The 15738-nt window shown below is 37.1% G+C and overlaps 1 protein-coding gene across 3 annotated transcripts in view; it reads left to right on the top strand.

The window, feature by feature from the left end:
* The window catches only part of FCHSD2 (FCH and double SH3 domains 2), a 303585-nt gene that overhangs the window by 84286 nt on the left and 203561 nt on the right, over nt 1-15738 (top strand). The window lies entirely within an intron of this gene.

Here is a 15738-nt window from a genome sequence, read left to right on the forward strand (position 1 = left end):
CAGAGAAAAAACTGAGCAGGACCTTGCGGGGCCTTCCCAGGTACAAAAAACAAAACAAAACAAAACAAATTTGTAAGGTGTGTAGAGATAATCTTTCAACAAATGTACAATATCTGATATTACCTACTTCAATGAAAATTATTATATTATGGAACATGTCATAAGTATCTCATTCAGTCTGCTAACTTCCTTGTTTGCTTTGATCTTACTGGCCATTGAGAAACATTTGTATGCCTTCCTTACATGAAGTATAAAGATCATTAAAAATAACAAATATATAAGACAGATAAGTCTGGCTATCTAATTCACACCTTTAAAATATTGGGACCAAACATTTTTTATCTTGTAGAAACACTAAGAATTCATTTTTCATTTTTGACAGAACATTTCCCCTTGATACCGTGGAACCTGTAGTATATGATCAGTTTCCATATTATCACTCAGTGAGGATACTCTCTACTATGTTGCATTAACCTTTAAGTAATCCACAATTATAGTACATCAGTAAGCATATTGTGTAGACAGGTGACTTTTATTTAAAATCATGGCAAGAATTTCTCAATGAAGGAAGCAGTGCATTGACTTACCCTCTGGAGTAAACTCCTTAATCTGGCAAACTCCTTAATCCTTTAACTGTCCATAATATTCCTGTCATGACAGTTGCACCATCAGAAAATACTGTTACACAAAATTTAAACTCCAAATCACATTTGTTGAATATATAATCTTTCATAAGTTTATGCAGTTCGAAGTTATTTATGTTTGGCAATTAAGCTGAAAAAAAATTCTTCCTTCATAACACCATCCTATTCAAATGTAATTGACATGTTATCTTTGCATTTATAAAGGGTCAATAAAAACACATTGCTAGGTTTGTGTGTTCTATGAATTATTTTCCTTATCATTAGCCAGTTCCTGAATGCATTGAACTATGGTATCACTAGAAATTGATTCTGGCAGTGGGGGTGGTAGCGGGATGAACTGGGAGATTGGTATTGACATATATACACTAATATATATAAAATAGATAACTAATAAGAACCTGCTGTATAAAAAATAAATAAAATTAAATTTAAAAAATTTTTTAAAAAGATTATTGCAGACTCACTGAATATTTCCAGGCACACATATTTGATGGAGTTTTTCCTTAATGTCAACATATATGGTTTTTTTTTGGTTTTAGTATCCTGAGGAACTACTGTGCAAGAACCCTAGAAAACACTAATGTTATATGTGAAAGAAGAAAAGTGCTTCTCTTGGCTTTGTAATTCAGTACTCTTTATTTTCAGATTAATTTTTTTTGTGTTGAACTGTATTTCTTTATATTTTCTATATAAATGTTTTATTGTTTCATAGCCAGTCCATCTCTGCAAATAACACATTGTGGTTTTACCACTTCACTGTAAATTATACTTATAAGTAAAATTAGTATGAACTCTTTGGTCTTCCTTGTTTTGAAATCACTTCCATTGTTATTTGATTTACTACTTGTGCCTCATTCAGAGGTGTATCTTTCCTCACCAAAGAAGGCCAGTTAAGCTTTTTGCTGTTTGTAAAACAGAAGTAAAAATATCTATTTATTTTCTTAAGTAATAATATTAAATTATAAATTACAGGATTGATTAAAAATTTAAATGATTATAAAATGACAAGTTACGTAAATAAATGATTTTATTTTCTCAGATTGTTTTCTCTTGCATTATAGTTGACGAACTAACTAATGTCAGATTGCTGTAAAAGTGTCTAAATGCCTACATTTAATTTCTGTACTTTTCTTATTGTGGACCAGTAACAAACAGTTGGAGGACCTTTGTTCTGATCTAAGGATTACTGGAGGGTCACTGGGAGATGTTCTGAGTTTTTTTTTATTATTTTTCCTAGAGTAGAAATTCTGGACCTTTGGTGAAACCCAATTATAACTTTGTTTTGCTTTGTTTGAAATACAATGGGGAGAATATCTTCCCATATCTTTGTATGGAGATGTAATACCCAACAAATATAAAGTCAATTTGAAGTAACTTTAAGCAGGCAGTTTGCAGATGTTCCTTTTATCTCCCTGTGTAGACATGGAAAAGCTTGTTTAAGGATAATGGTTATAGTTAATGTTGTCTTATTTTTTCACCTGATACTGAAAAATCATTATGGTAGTGCCTGGGTTCCTATGTCCATTTCACAATTACACCAATGTCCTTCCATAATAGGGACCTCTTTAAGAGCTTACATGTTTAGCAGCTATCTCTCAAATATATTTTAACGAGGGTGACCCATTTCATATATGTTTATAGCAATCTTCTGTATATGATTTATAAATGTACACATACCTGTGTATCTGATATACCTATATCTTATATTTATCTAGACTGATAGATGTCCTTTTTCCCTCACCTACTTCTATATATCATTGAATTGTTTTAATGACTTTTTTTTTTTTTTTGCGGTACGTGGGCCTCTCACTGTTGTGGCCTCTCCCGTTGCGGAGCACAGGCTCCGGACGCGCAGGCTCAGCGGCCATGGCTCACAGGGCCAGCCGCTCTGCGGCATGTGGGATCTTCCTGGAGTGGGGCACGAACCCGTGTCCCCTGCATTGGCAGGCGGACTCTCAACCACTGCGCCAACCAGGGAAGCCCTGTTTTAATGACTTTTTAATGGAGCCTTGGAGCCGGAAGTGATGTAAAGTTCGTATGTTCCAATTCTCTTTACATTCATTCTCTCTTTTTAATATAGAGAAGGGGTTGGCAAACTACAACCATCTGGCTTGACACCTGTTTTTATAAGTAAAGTTTTATTGGACCATAGTCATGCTCATTTGTTAATATTATCTCTGGCTTCTTTCTTGCTGCACTGGCAGAGTTGTCACAGGGACCATATGGCCTGCAAAGCCAAAAATATTTACTCTCTATGCACTTTACAGAAAAAATTTGCCAAACACTGATACAGAGGTCTTGCAACTTCTTTCTGAATTCAGTGATAGTAATTTTTATTGTCGTTCAAGGCATTCATCTTCTAGTTAGAAAGTTTCTATTTATACTGAGCAAAAATCTGCTTTTCTGTGTAATCTTTGGGTACACGACAGTCTTTTAGGAATTTGAAGACAACTTTTATGCTTGCTCTTACCTCTTTCTGCAGGTCTATACACCATTCCTAGTCTTCCCAGCCCTAAAATTCTGTAGTTTATTTAGTTCACACTTGAATGACCTATGTGCCTCAGTTTTTAAACCTTTTACCAATGTTGTTTCCTGTCATTATTCCTCAGACATTGATACTCGGATCAGAACCCTAATAATCCTATGGATATGATTGGCTCAGAGTAGAGCAGACTGTTTAAGTTTTACTATGCATTTCTTACGTACTGGTCACTCAGTGATGTTATTTCTGTTAATATAGACTAAGATGCATTATCCTTTTAGATAGCTATGTTACGTTAGTGGCTTGTATTGAGCTTAAATTCAAAACCACGGAGTCTTTTACGTATTTTACCATTAAATCAGATCTTCTCCATTCTATTCTGAACCCACAGCAGAACTTTTACCTCTGTGAGGGTCCATTGTATTGAGATAGCCCACTGTGCCAGTTATATTGAGAAGTTTTTGCATCTTGAGTCTGTCATTCTTATATTTACTGTTTCTGTGAGCTGTCATGTAAGAATATGATAGTAGTGAGTTGCTTGATCATCACCTTGCTATATTTGCATGTTCATTATTGAAATGAACATGTGAAATTTTTATGGGAGTTTCTCTTAGAATTGATGGTAATTTGAATCATTTCTCAGCAAATAATCCTTTCCCACCCTTTTCCTTGGGGTGAAATAGTCATCTCTGACTCACTGACTTTGGACTTGGTCATATGACTTACTTGAGCCAATAGAATGGAGATGGAAGTGACAGCAGACAATTTCTGAAGTGAGGCTTTAAGAGCCCTGGCAAGTTTCTTGTAGTTCTCTTGTACTTCTGCTGTTTCCTACAAGAAAAACTTGCCCCAGCTAATTACTGCCCCTTCAGATTGGGTCCCAGAATGAAAGATAAGTGAAGGAGAACTGAACTCAATTCACAAACCTGCAGCGGAGATGCTCCAACCAAACTCGAATTCATGAATAAGAAATTAGCATTTAATGTGGTAAACCATTGGCATTTTTGGAGTTTTGTTATACAACATCAGTTCAGCAATAGCTGACCCATACATGGCTAAACAAGTTGTTCTGTTTGTAGGGAGTCATCTCTGAAATGCCTATTACCTGTAAATAACAAAGTGATTCAATACTAGACCATCTACAGAGTGAAGTAAGTCAGAAAGAGAAAAACAAATATCGTATATTAACGCATATATGTGGAATCTAGAAAAATGATACAGATGAACCAGTTTGCAGGGCAGAAATAGAGACACAGATGTAGAGAACAAACGTATGGACACCAAGGGGGGAAAGTGGGGTGGTGGTGGGATGAATTGGGAGATTGGATTGACATATATACACTAATATGTATAAAATAGATAACTAAGAACCTGCTGTATAAAAAATAAATAAATAAAATTTTTAAAAAATACTAGGCCATCAAGAACCCTGGGTAAAAGGAAATCAGAGGTAAAATTTGGGTCTACATGTGCTGAGATGCATGTCCATGGCATGAGGTAAGAGATCCTCTGAGGAAAGGAACTACAGTTACTAAACAGGATACACAGATATATGCTGCTGCTCTCTAGCTGTGCCTCAAATGCTTTGGGTCAATTCTTTACTTCTTTGCAGTTTGACTTGCTACCATTGTTAGGTTTTTCTACTTCTTTCTATTCCGTTTTCCTGTACCTCCTCATCTTCTGTGATTTTTTTTTCACTTTTGGAAATAGCGCATATTTTCACAGTTTATATGTAGTATGTAAAGAAATAACAGAATAAGACCACTGGAGTTCTAATTCTGGCTCTGCCATTTAACACAATCACTCCAAATAAGTTATTTAAACAATTTCGTCCTCTAAATAGGGGGGTTAATAAATAACTCACAGTTGCTGCTAAGCTGAAATGAGATGACATAGTCTTTGGCTCAACATCATTTGTATATACAGTCATTTAGCAAATACTTACTGAGTGAATTCTGACAGATACAGTGCTTTGCACATTATTAAAAAGTCAGTGTGGGACTTCCCTAGTGGTCCTTAACCTAGTGGTTAAGATTCCACACTTCCACTGCAGGGGGCACAGGTTTAATCCCTGGTCTGGGAACTCAGATCGTTCATGTTGTGTGGAGCGACCACAAAAAAAAAAGTCTGTGCATTTTATGGCATTTTGATAATCATAGTCTTACAAAGTACTTGTTGGTATCACATTGATGTCAAGTGAAAAGAAAAGAGAATTCTATTTCTATTTGTGGAACAAAAGAACATAAGTATTTGCCACTAGAAATCATGGAACAGTTTTATGGATGTGTTTATGTTACATCATGGCTTAATGCTTTATTTCAGGACTTTTTACGTTACCCTTGGCAGTGAATAGGCACTGTCAGTAACTGGTAATTTTTGTTCTATCCGAAGATATGAATCCAAGGCAGAGTATAAGAAGATTGCTTATGCTCTGTTTGCTCTTCTAGTTACGTTCATTCAGAATATAAATTCAAGTAGATATCATGCCACTTGGTATTATGAATGATTCTTTTTGTATAACCTTGGATAAGGTACAATAAAAACAATGAAGCTAACAACTTTTCTCTCCTATTATTTGAGCGCATATCAGACATTTTGACTGTTTCATAGAAATTTTTGTTTTAATTTAAAAATTAATCGTGGTTTCAACAACTCAAATAGTACAGAGGTATATACAGTAAAATCAATTGTCTTCTTTTGTTTCTTTTCAAATTTACCCCCTTATGTTTGGCGTGAATCTTTTCCTTTTATGTGTGCTCAGTTAATATGTAGGTTTTTTTTTAATCCTTTATAGAAAGTAGGATCATACTTAAGTTTATTCTATACCTTGTCTTTCATATTTAATAGTATTTTTATCATTGATATTTTCCTCAAGTGAATACTTAAAGATGGCAGTTTTGGGCTTCCCTGGTGGCGCAGTGGTTAAGAATCCACCTGCCAATGCAGGGACACAGGTTTGAGCCCTGGTCTGGGAAGATCCCACGTGCTGCGGAGCAACTAAGCCCATGCACCACAACTACTGAGCCTGTGCTCTAGAGCCCATGCTCCACAACAAGAGAAGCCACTGCAATGAGAAGCCTGCACACCACAATGAAGAGTAGCCTCCGCTCTCTGCAACTAGAGAAAGCCTGCATGTGGCAATGGAGACCCAACGCAACCAAAAATAATAAATAAAATAACTTCTTAAAAAAATTTATAAAAAAAAATCTCAGTGTTATTGGCAGCATCATAGTTCACATTATGGCTGTAGATTATTTAACATCCGCATTGATCCGCATCTGATTAATGTAAGCTGTTGAAAAACAATACTGTAATGAACATCCTTTTTTATCTCGTTATACTTGTGCTTTTATTTTAATAATTTTGAAAATGGCGTTCCTGTAATAAAGCATATCTGCATTAAACTTTTACTTATTTATTTATTTTAAAAAATATGTATTTATTTATTTTTGGCTGCATTGGGTCTTTGTTGCCGCACGTGGACTTTCTCTAGTTGAGGCGAGCAGAGGCTACTCTTCCATGTGGTACACGGGCTTCCTGTTGCGGTGGCTTCTCTTGTTGCGGAGCATGGGCCCTAGGTGCACACAGGCTTCAGTAGTTGTGACACGTGGGCCCAGTAGTTGTGGCTCGCAGGCTCTATAGTGCAGGCTCAGTAGTTGTGGCGCACGGGCTTAGTTGCTCCGCGGCATGTGGGATCTTCCCGGACCAGGGCTTGAACCCGTGTCCCCTGCATTGGCAGGTGGATTCTTAACCACTGTGCCATCAGGGAAGCCCCTAAATTTTTAAATAAATATTAATAGGTAAAACAATTTTTTTTCTAATAGGTAAAAATTTTTTAAATGCTATAGCAATTTATGTTTCTACTAACGATTTGTAGGAGGATCTGGTGCGTCTCACCCTTACCAGGAGTGGATATTGCCAGTCATTAATTTGTTTTTGCCAAGCTGGATCAAAAATAGTATCTAACTTTAAGTTTTATTTCTCTGAATACTGGTGTTTATGCACATTCCCATGTTTGTAGCTATTTGCAGTTGGCTATTCACGTAGTTTTTTATTGCTTGTTTTTCCTTTTAAAATCATTTCATAGGGGCTTTTCAAAACTTATTGCAGGCATTCAGGCAAGAGGTCTTTTTTACTTTCCTTTCCATCTTTCGTTTTAGAGTTTTTTATATAACATACTAGAAAAATAATGAATTATTTTTGTATATAATATGTGCATTGTTTTATATACATTAGTTACACACCATTTGCCTAATTTTAATGTATATCTCAAACACATTTGTGCTTTAGTCTCTAAAAGACAGAGTTTGAATTCTTTTATTATAGGTTGGTAGAATTTTGGAAATAAGATTTGGAAGTGACTTTGGAAATATTTTTTGTGAAGTTCATTTCTAAAAAAAATTGTTTTAGTTAATGAATTCAACAGTATTAATAGAGTCAGTAGTCCTAGAATTCTGTGGTTGAGCTTTAGAGTAAAATGATATTTATTCAGCATCTGCTGTGTCCTAGTTACTGTGCTAGGCATTTCATAGGATCATTTTAATTCTCACAACAATTGTATCCCTTTGATTGAATCTCCAGGGGTCGGACTTGAGGAAATTTGTAACAGGGGTGCACATTGGAAATATCCATTGTTAACCCTTTTACTTTTCAGATGAGCAACCTGAGGTCCTAAAAAGTTACTGATTTTCTTGAGCAAGTAGTGCTATGGCTCAAACATCTTGGCCAGGCTGGGATTTCTTCTACCATCCTCCGCAGTAGTTACCCTGGGCTTAATTTTACTAAATGTCAGGAAAACTGGAACTTGGGGTAATTTAAAATTAATAACAGTGAAAAGTATGTCTGTGCTCTACTTGCAATGAATTTTACTTAATAGGGTGAGAAAGTTAATATTTACTTTTAATTTTTTAAAAAAGCAATCTGAGCTTGTTTTTGAACTTTATTGGAATGAAAGAATGATTCACTGCCTAAATTTAAATGAGTTTTATTTTAAATCTTTTAAGAATTATTTTTATGGTTGTCTACCTAAAAAATGACCTTACATGTATGCAGAAAAATTAATATGTGCCCGTTTTACTGAATTATGGTTGATATATAAAATGTCATGGAAACTTAAGGAGCGTCGTAGTCCTATTGTAGGAAGAAGAATGGTAGAGAAGTATGTCCAGGGCCTTCTAGAACTCTTGTACAGTTTGTGCCCTTGCTAAGCTAGGGTTCCAACGGAAACTGAAAACCAGTCTTGGCTTTCCTCGTCACGCTGAATGCCTTGGCATGGTCCCTTGAGGAAAGGCCCCCTTTCCTTCACACAGAGATAATGGTTGCCTTGCCAATCTGTTTCCTGTGCAGTTGTGTCCTCCCAGAGAGGGCACCTTTAACTAATTCATCTACTAGAATGGTCCCTTTGAATCATACAGAGGTGATATATAGGATAGTGGCAGGCTCTGAATGTATCAGTAATCACAAACTTGGAAACAGTTACAAATACAGACTCTCACTGGTAATTGTTCTGTGTTCATCAGGATAGGCTATTGGTTTAACCAACAACCCCCAAATCTCTGAGGCTTAACAAGAAGAAACCGATTGTCACTTACTTAACACTTTATTGAAGGAGTTTGGTGAATGGCCTTCATGTGATCCAGGCTTCATTAATGTTGAAGCTCTAAGATTCTTTTTTTTTTTTTTTTTTTTTTTTGTGGTACGCGGGCCTCTCACTGTTGTGGCCTCTCCTGTTGCGGAGCACAGGCTCCGGATGCGCAGGCTCAGCGGCCATGGCTCACGGGCCCAGCCGCTCCGCAGCATGTGGGATCTTCCTGGACCGGGGCAGGCAGATTCTCAACCACTGCGCCACCAGGGAAGGCCTCTAAGATTCTTTTTGATTGATTGATTGATTGCCGCTTTGGGTCTTCCTTACTGTGCGGGGGCTTTCTCTAGTTGCAGTGAGCGGGGGCTACTCTTTGCGGTGCTCAGACTTCTCATTATGGTGGCTTTTCTTGTTGTGGAGCATGGGCTGTAGGCTCACGGGCTTCAGTAGTTGTGGCTTGTGGGCTCTAGAGCACAGGCTTCAGTAGTTGTGGCACACAGGCTCAGTAGTTGTGGCTCACAGGCTCTAGAGCACAGACTCAGTAGTTGTGGCTCACAGGCTCTAGAGCACAGGCTCAGTAGTTGTGGCACATGGGCTTAGTTACTCCATGGCATGTGGGATCTTCCCGGACCAAGGCTCAAACCCGTGTCCCCTGCATTGGCAGGTAGATTCTTAACCACTGCGCCACCAGGGAAGTCCAAGGCTCTAAGATTCTTAGGGCCTCAAGTCCTCTGCTGGATACTCTGCATCTAGCTAGCAGGAGAAGGAGGGAAACAGATTGTACAAGGGAGGTCTTGATGGGCCAGACCTGAATGTAGCATGCATTATTTCTTCTTACATCCTGTTTGCCAAAACTCAGTCAAACGGTCACGTGTAATTTAAGAGGAGACTGTATGCCTTGAAGGAGGGGAGAACGAAAGTAAAGCTAGCAATCTCTGACTTGTTTGATTTTAAAATACAGAATTAGTGTTTTTTTAATCTGAAAATATTATTTTATCTATGTATACTGTGTACTGTTGAGTCAGTGTTTTAAGAGAACAATAAAAGTTGTATGTAATTTAACTGATTAATTCCTTTAATTACATAAATGGTCAGTGGATCTGGTAACCAAGATAGGAAGGAACAATTAAAGAAATAGAAATTTTAAATGATATATTACTTGGCAGGTTGCCCAGAAAAGTAGATGGAGCGATAAATACCTGCTTATGAAAACTAATAATATTTGCATTCACTACTTAATAGAGGCTTTTAATGATTTAATCTATGATGCAAAGAGTTTTGTACTGTACCTAATAGAGATCTTGTCGTATATGTTTCGTTAGATTTATATCTAAGAATTTCATTTTTTAAATGATAATGTAAATGGTATTGTGATTTTAAGTTCCACTTTTCATTGCTGGTTTGTAGGAAAGCAGAGGACTTTTGTATATTAACTTTGTATCCTGGGATTTCCCTGGTGGTGCAGAGGTTAAGAATCCGCCTGCCAATGCAGGGGACATAGGTTTGAGCCCTGGTCTGGGAATATCCTACATGCCACAGAGCAGCTAAGCCCATGTGCCACAACTACTGAGCCTGCACTGTAGAGCCTGCAACCCACAACTACTGAAGCTCGTGTTCCTTAGAATCTGCGCGCTGCAACTACTGAGCCCACATGCTGCAACTACTGAAGCCTGCATGCCTAGAGCCCGTGCTCTGCAACAAGAGAAGCCACCGCATTGAGAAGCCCGTGCACTGCAATGAAGAGTAGCCCCCGCTCACCACAACTAGAGAAAGCCTGCATGCAGCAATGAAGACCCAACGCAGCCAAAAAAAAAAAACTTGGTATCCTGCAACCTCACTACAATCACTTGTTAGTTCCAGAGGTTTTTTCTGTTGATTCTTTAGGATTTTCTATATAGATGATCGTGTCATCTACAAACAAAAGACAGTTTTATTTCTTCCTTCCCAATCTATATACCTTTTATTGCCTTGTCTTATTACATTAGCTAGAACTTCCAGTATGATGTCAAAAAGGAGTAGTGAGAGGGGACATCCTTGCCTTGTTACGGATCTTAGCAGGAAAGCTTCAAGGTACTCACCATTAGGTATGATATTAGCTGTAGGGATTTTGTAGATAGTCTTTATCAAGTTGAGGGAGTTCCTCCCTATCCATAGTTTACTGAATTTTATCATAAATGGGTGTTTGGTTTTGTCAGATGCTTTTTCTGCATCTATTGATATGATCATGTGACTTTTTTCTTTTTGGCCTGTTGATGTGATGGATTACATTAATTGATTTTCAAATGTTGAATCAGCCTTGCATACCTGGGGTAAATCCCACTTGGTCATGGTGTATTTTATACATCATTGGGTTCAATTTGCTAAGATTTTGTTGAGGATTTTTGCATCTATGCTCATGAGAGATATTGATCTGTAGCTTTCTTGTAATGTCTTTGTCTAATTTTGGTATTAGGATAATGCTGGTCTCATAGAATAAGTTAGGAAGTATTCATTCTGCTTCTGTCCTCTGAAAGAGATTGTAGAGAATTGGCATAATTTCTTCCTTAAGTGTTTGGTGGAATTCACCGGTGAACCCATCTGGACCTGGTGCTTTCTGTTTTGGAAGGTTATTAATTATTGATTCAGTATCTTTAATCAGTTGAACATTAATGATTTAAATTATGAATTAAAAGAGATGTCAGATTAGATCAATAAATAAGACCCAACAATATGCAATTGACAACAAACATATTATAGATATATCTATATCCAGGTATAGGCCTCTTCAGATTGTCTCTTTCTTCTTGTTTGAGTTTTTGGGCACATTGTGTCTTTCAAGGAATTAGTCCATTTCTTCTAGGTTATCAAATTTATGGGCGTAGTTATTCATGGTATTCCTTTATTATCTTTTTTATGTCCATAGGATCTGTAGTGCTATTCTCCTCTTTCATATCCTATATTAGTAATTTGTATCTTCTCTGTTTCTTCTTAGCCTGGCTAGAGGCTTATCAATTTTATTGATATTTTCAAAGAACCAGCTTTTAGTTTTATTGATATTCTCTGTTGATTTCCTGTTTTTGATTTCATTGATTTCTTTTTTTTTTTTTGGCTGCTCCACACAGCCTGTGGGATATTAGTTCCCTGACCAGGGATTGAACCCATGCCCCCTACTCCCCTCTGGAAGCACGGAGTCTTAGCTACTGGACCACCAGGGAAGTCCCTCAGTTTCATTGATTTCTTTTCTAAGTCTTAGTATTTCTTTTCTTCTACTTCCTTTAGATTTAATTTGCTTTTTTCTTTTTTTCTAGTTTCCTAAGGTGAAACTTAGATTATTGATTTTAGATAGTTTTTTAAGTTTTGTAATTTATTTTGTTGAAGTAAAATATTTGATTTAGTTGATTTACAATATTGTGTTATTTTCTGCTGTACAGCAAAGTGATTCAGTTATACATATATATATATACATTCTTTTTCATATTTTTTTCCATTATGGTTAATCACAGGATATTGAATATAGTTCCCTGTGCTATACAGCAGGACCTTGTTGTTTGTCCATTCTATATATAATAGTTTGCATCTGCTAATCCCAAACTCCCAGTTCATCTCTCCATACCCCCTCTCCCCCTTGGCAACCACAAGTCTGTTCTCTGTGTCTGTGAGTCTGCTTCTGTTTTGTAGATAAGTTCATTTTTGTCATATTTTAGATTCCACATATAAGTGATATCATATGGTATTTTTCTTTTCCTGACTTACCTCACATAGTATGATATCTCTAGATCCATCCTAAAATATATGGAAATTAAATAACACACTTCTAAATAACACATGGGTCAGGACTTCCCTGGTGGTCCAGTGGTGAAGAATCCACCTTCCAATGCAGGGGACACAGGTTCGATCCCTGGTCAGTGAACTAGGATCCCACATGCCACAGGGCAGCTAAGCCCGTGCGCCACAATTACTGAGCTTGCATGCCTTGATGGGAGAACCTGTGTGCCATGAACTACAGAGTCCATGCACTCTGGAGCCCACTTGCCACAACTACAGAGCCCACGTGCCACAACTAGAGAGGGAAGGCCTATACTCCACAACTAGAGAGAAGCCCACATACAACAATGAAGAGCTCATGCCACAGTAAAAGATCCCACATGCCTCAACGAAGACCCTGAATGCTGCAACTAAGACCCGACGCAGCCAAAAAAATAAAGAAAATAAACAAAAATTTTTTTAAATTAAAAATAAATAAATAAATAACACATGGGTCAAAAAAGAACCTCAAAAGAACTCTCAAGAGAAATTTTTAAATAGTTAAACTAAATGAAAATGAAAACTACTTATCAAAATTTGTGGGATGCAGTGATAACAGTGCTTAAAGGGGAATTTACAATATTAAATGCATATTTTTATTGTGGTCTGAGAGCAGACATTGTATAATTTCTGTTCTTTTAAATATCTTAAGCTGTGTTTTATGGTCCACAATGTGGTCTATGTTGGTGAATGTTCCATATGAACATGAGAAGAATGTGTATTCTGCTGTTCTTGTAGGAAGTAGTCTATAGATGTCAGTTTTCCAGTTGACGGTGTTACTGAGTTCCACTATGTCCTTACTGATATTCTGCCTGCTGGATCTGTCCATTTCTGATAGAGGGGTGTTGGAGTCTCCAAGTATGATAGTGGATGCATCTGTTTCTCCTTGCAGTTCTATTAGTTTTTGTCTCATGTAGTTTGATGTTGTTAGCCATATGCACATTAAGACTTGTTATGTCTTCATGAAGAACTGACCCTCGTATTATTCAGTACCCTTATTTATCCCTGATAACTTTCCTTGCTTTTAAGTTTGCTCTGTCTGAAATTAATGTAGCTACTCCTGCTTTCTTTTGATTAGTGTTAGCATGGTGTATATTCTCCATCCATTTACTGTTTTTTTTTCTGAATTTTATTTCATTTTTTTTATACAGCAGGTTCTTATTAGTCATGCATTTTATACACATCAGTGTATACATGTCAATCCCAATCTCCCAATTCATCACACCCCCAACCACACCCCCCACTGCTTTCCCCTCTTGGTGTCCATACGTTTGTTCTCTACATCTGTGTCTCTATTTCTACCCTGCAAACCAGTTCATCTGTACCATTTTTCTAGGTTCCACATACATGTGTTAATACACGATATTTGTTTTTCTCTCTCTGACTGACTTCTTTCTGTATGACAGTCTCAAGGTCCATCCACATCTCTACAAATGACCCAATTTCGTTCCTTTTTATGGCTGAGTAATATTCCATTGTATACATGTACCACATCTTTTTTTTTTTTTTTGGTTTTGTTATTCCATGTTTTTATTATTGAGTTCTAATTTAGCTACCCTGTAGTCAAAGAAGCTGTTCTGTTTGAATATCAATTCTTTTTTTTTGTTTCTTTTTTGTTTTTGTTTTTTTAACATCTTTATTGGAGTATAATTTGTTTACAATAGTGTGTTAGTTTCTGCTTTATAACAAAGTTAATCAGTTATACATATACATATGTCCCGATATCTCTTCCCTCTTGCGTCTCCCTCCCACCCTACCTATCCCACCCCTCTAGGTGGTCACAAAGCACCGAGCTGATCTCCCTGTGCTATGCGGCTGCTTCCCACTAGCTATCTACCTTACGTTTGGTAGTGTATATATGTCCATGCCTCTCTCTCGCTTTGCCACAGCTCACCCTTCCCCCTCCCCATATCCTCAAGTCCATTTTCCAGTAGGTCTGTGTCTTTATTCCTGTCTTACCCCTAGGTACTTCATGAACTTTTTTTTTTTATCTTAGATTCCATATATATGTGTTAGTATACAGTATTTGTTTTTCTCTTTCTGACTTACTTCACTCTGTATGACAGACTCTAGGTCCATCCACCTCACTACAAATAACTCAATTTCGTTTCTTTTTATGGTTGAGTAATATTCCATTGTATATATGTGCCACATCTTCTTTATCCATTCATCTTTCGATGGACACTTAGGGTGATTCCATGTCCTGGCTATTGTAAATAGAGCTGCAATGAACATTTTGGTACATGACTCTTTTTGAATTATGGTTTTCTCAGGGTATATGCCCAGTAATGGCATTGCTGGGTCATATGGTAGTTCTCTTTTTAGTTTTTTAAGGAACCTCCATACTGTTCTCCACAGTGGCTATATCAATTTACATTCCCACCCACAGTGCAAGAGGGTTCCCTTTTCTCCACACCCTCTCCAGCATTTGTTGTTTGTAGATTTTCTGATGATGCCCATTCTAACTGGTATGAGGTGATACCTCATTGTAGTTTTGATTTGCATTTCTCTAATAATTAGTGATGTTGAGAAGCTTTTCATGTGCTTCTTGGTCATCTGTATGTCTTCTTTGGAGAAGTCTCTATTTAGGTTTTCTGCCCATTTTTTGATTGGGTTGTCTGTTTTTTTAATATTGAGCTGCATGAGCTGTTTATGTAGTTTGGAGATTAATCCTTTGTCCGTTGATTAGTTTGCAAATATTTTTTCCCATTCTGAGGATTGTCTTTTCGTCTTGTTTGTAGTTTGCTTTGCAAAAGCTCTGAAGTTTCATTAGGTCCCATTAGTTTATTTTTGTTTTTATTTCCATTACTCTAGGAGGTGGATCAAAAAAGATCTTGCTGTGATTTATGTCAAAGAGTGTTTGGGCAATGTTTTCCTCTAAGAGTTTTATAGTGTCCGGTCTTACATTTAGGTCTCTAATCCATTTTGAGTTTATCTTTGTGTATGGTGTTAGGGAGTGTTCTAATTTCATTGTTTTACATGTAGCTGTCCAGTTTTCCCAGCACCAGTTGTTGAAGAGACTGTCTTTTCTCCATTGTATATCCTTTCCTCCTTTGTCATAGATTAGGTGACCATAGGTGCGTGGGTTTATCTCTGGGCCTTCTATCCTGTTCCATTGATCTGTATTTCTGTTTTTGTGTCAGTACCATATTGTCTTGATTACTGTAGCTTTGTAGTGCACTCTGAAGTCATGGAGTCTGATTCCTCGAACTCCATTTTTTCCCTCAAGACTGCTTTGGCTATTCGGG

This window comes from Delphinus delphis, chromosome 8, assembly GCF_949987515.2.
Source record: "Delphinus delphis chromosome 8, mDelDel1.2, whole genome shotgun sequence".
NCBI classification, from domain to species: domain Eukaryota; kingdom Metazoa; phylum Chordata; class Mammalia; order Artiodactyla; family Delphinidae; genus Delphinus; species Delphinus delphis.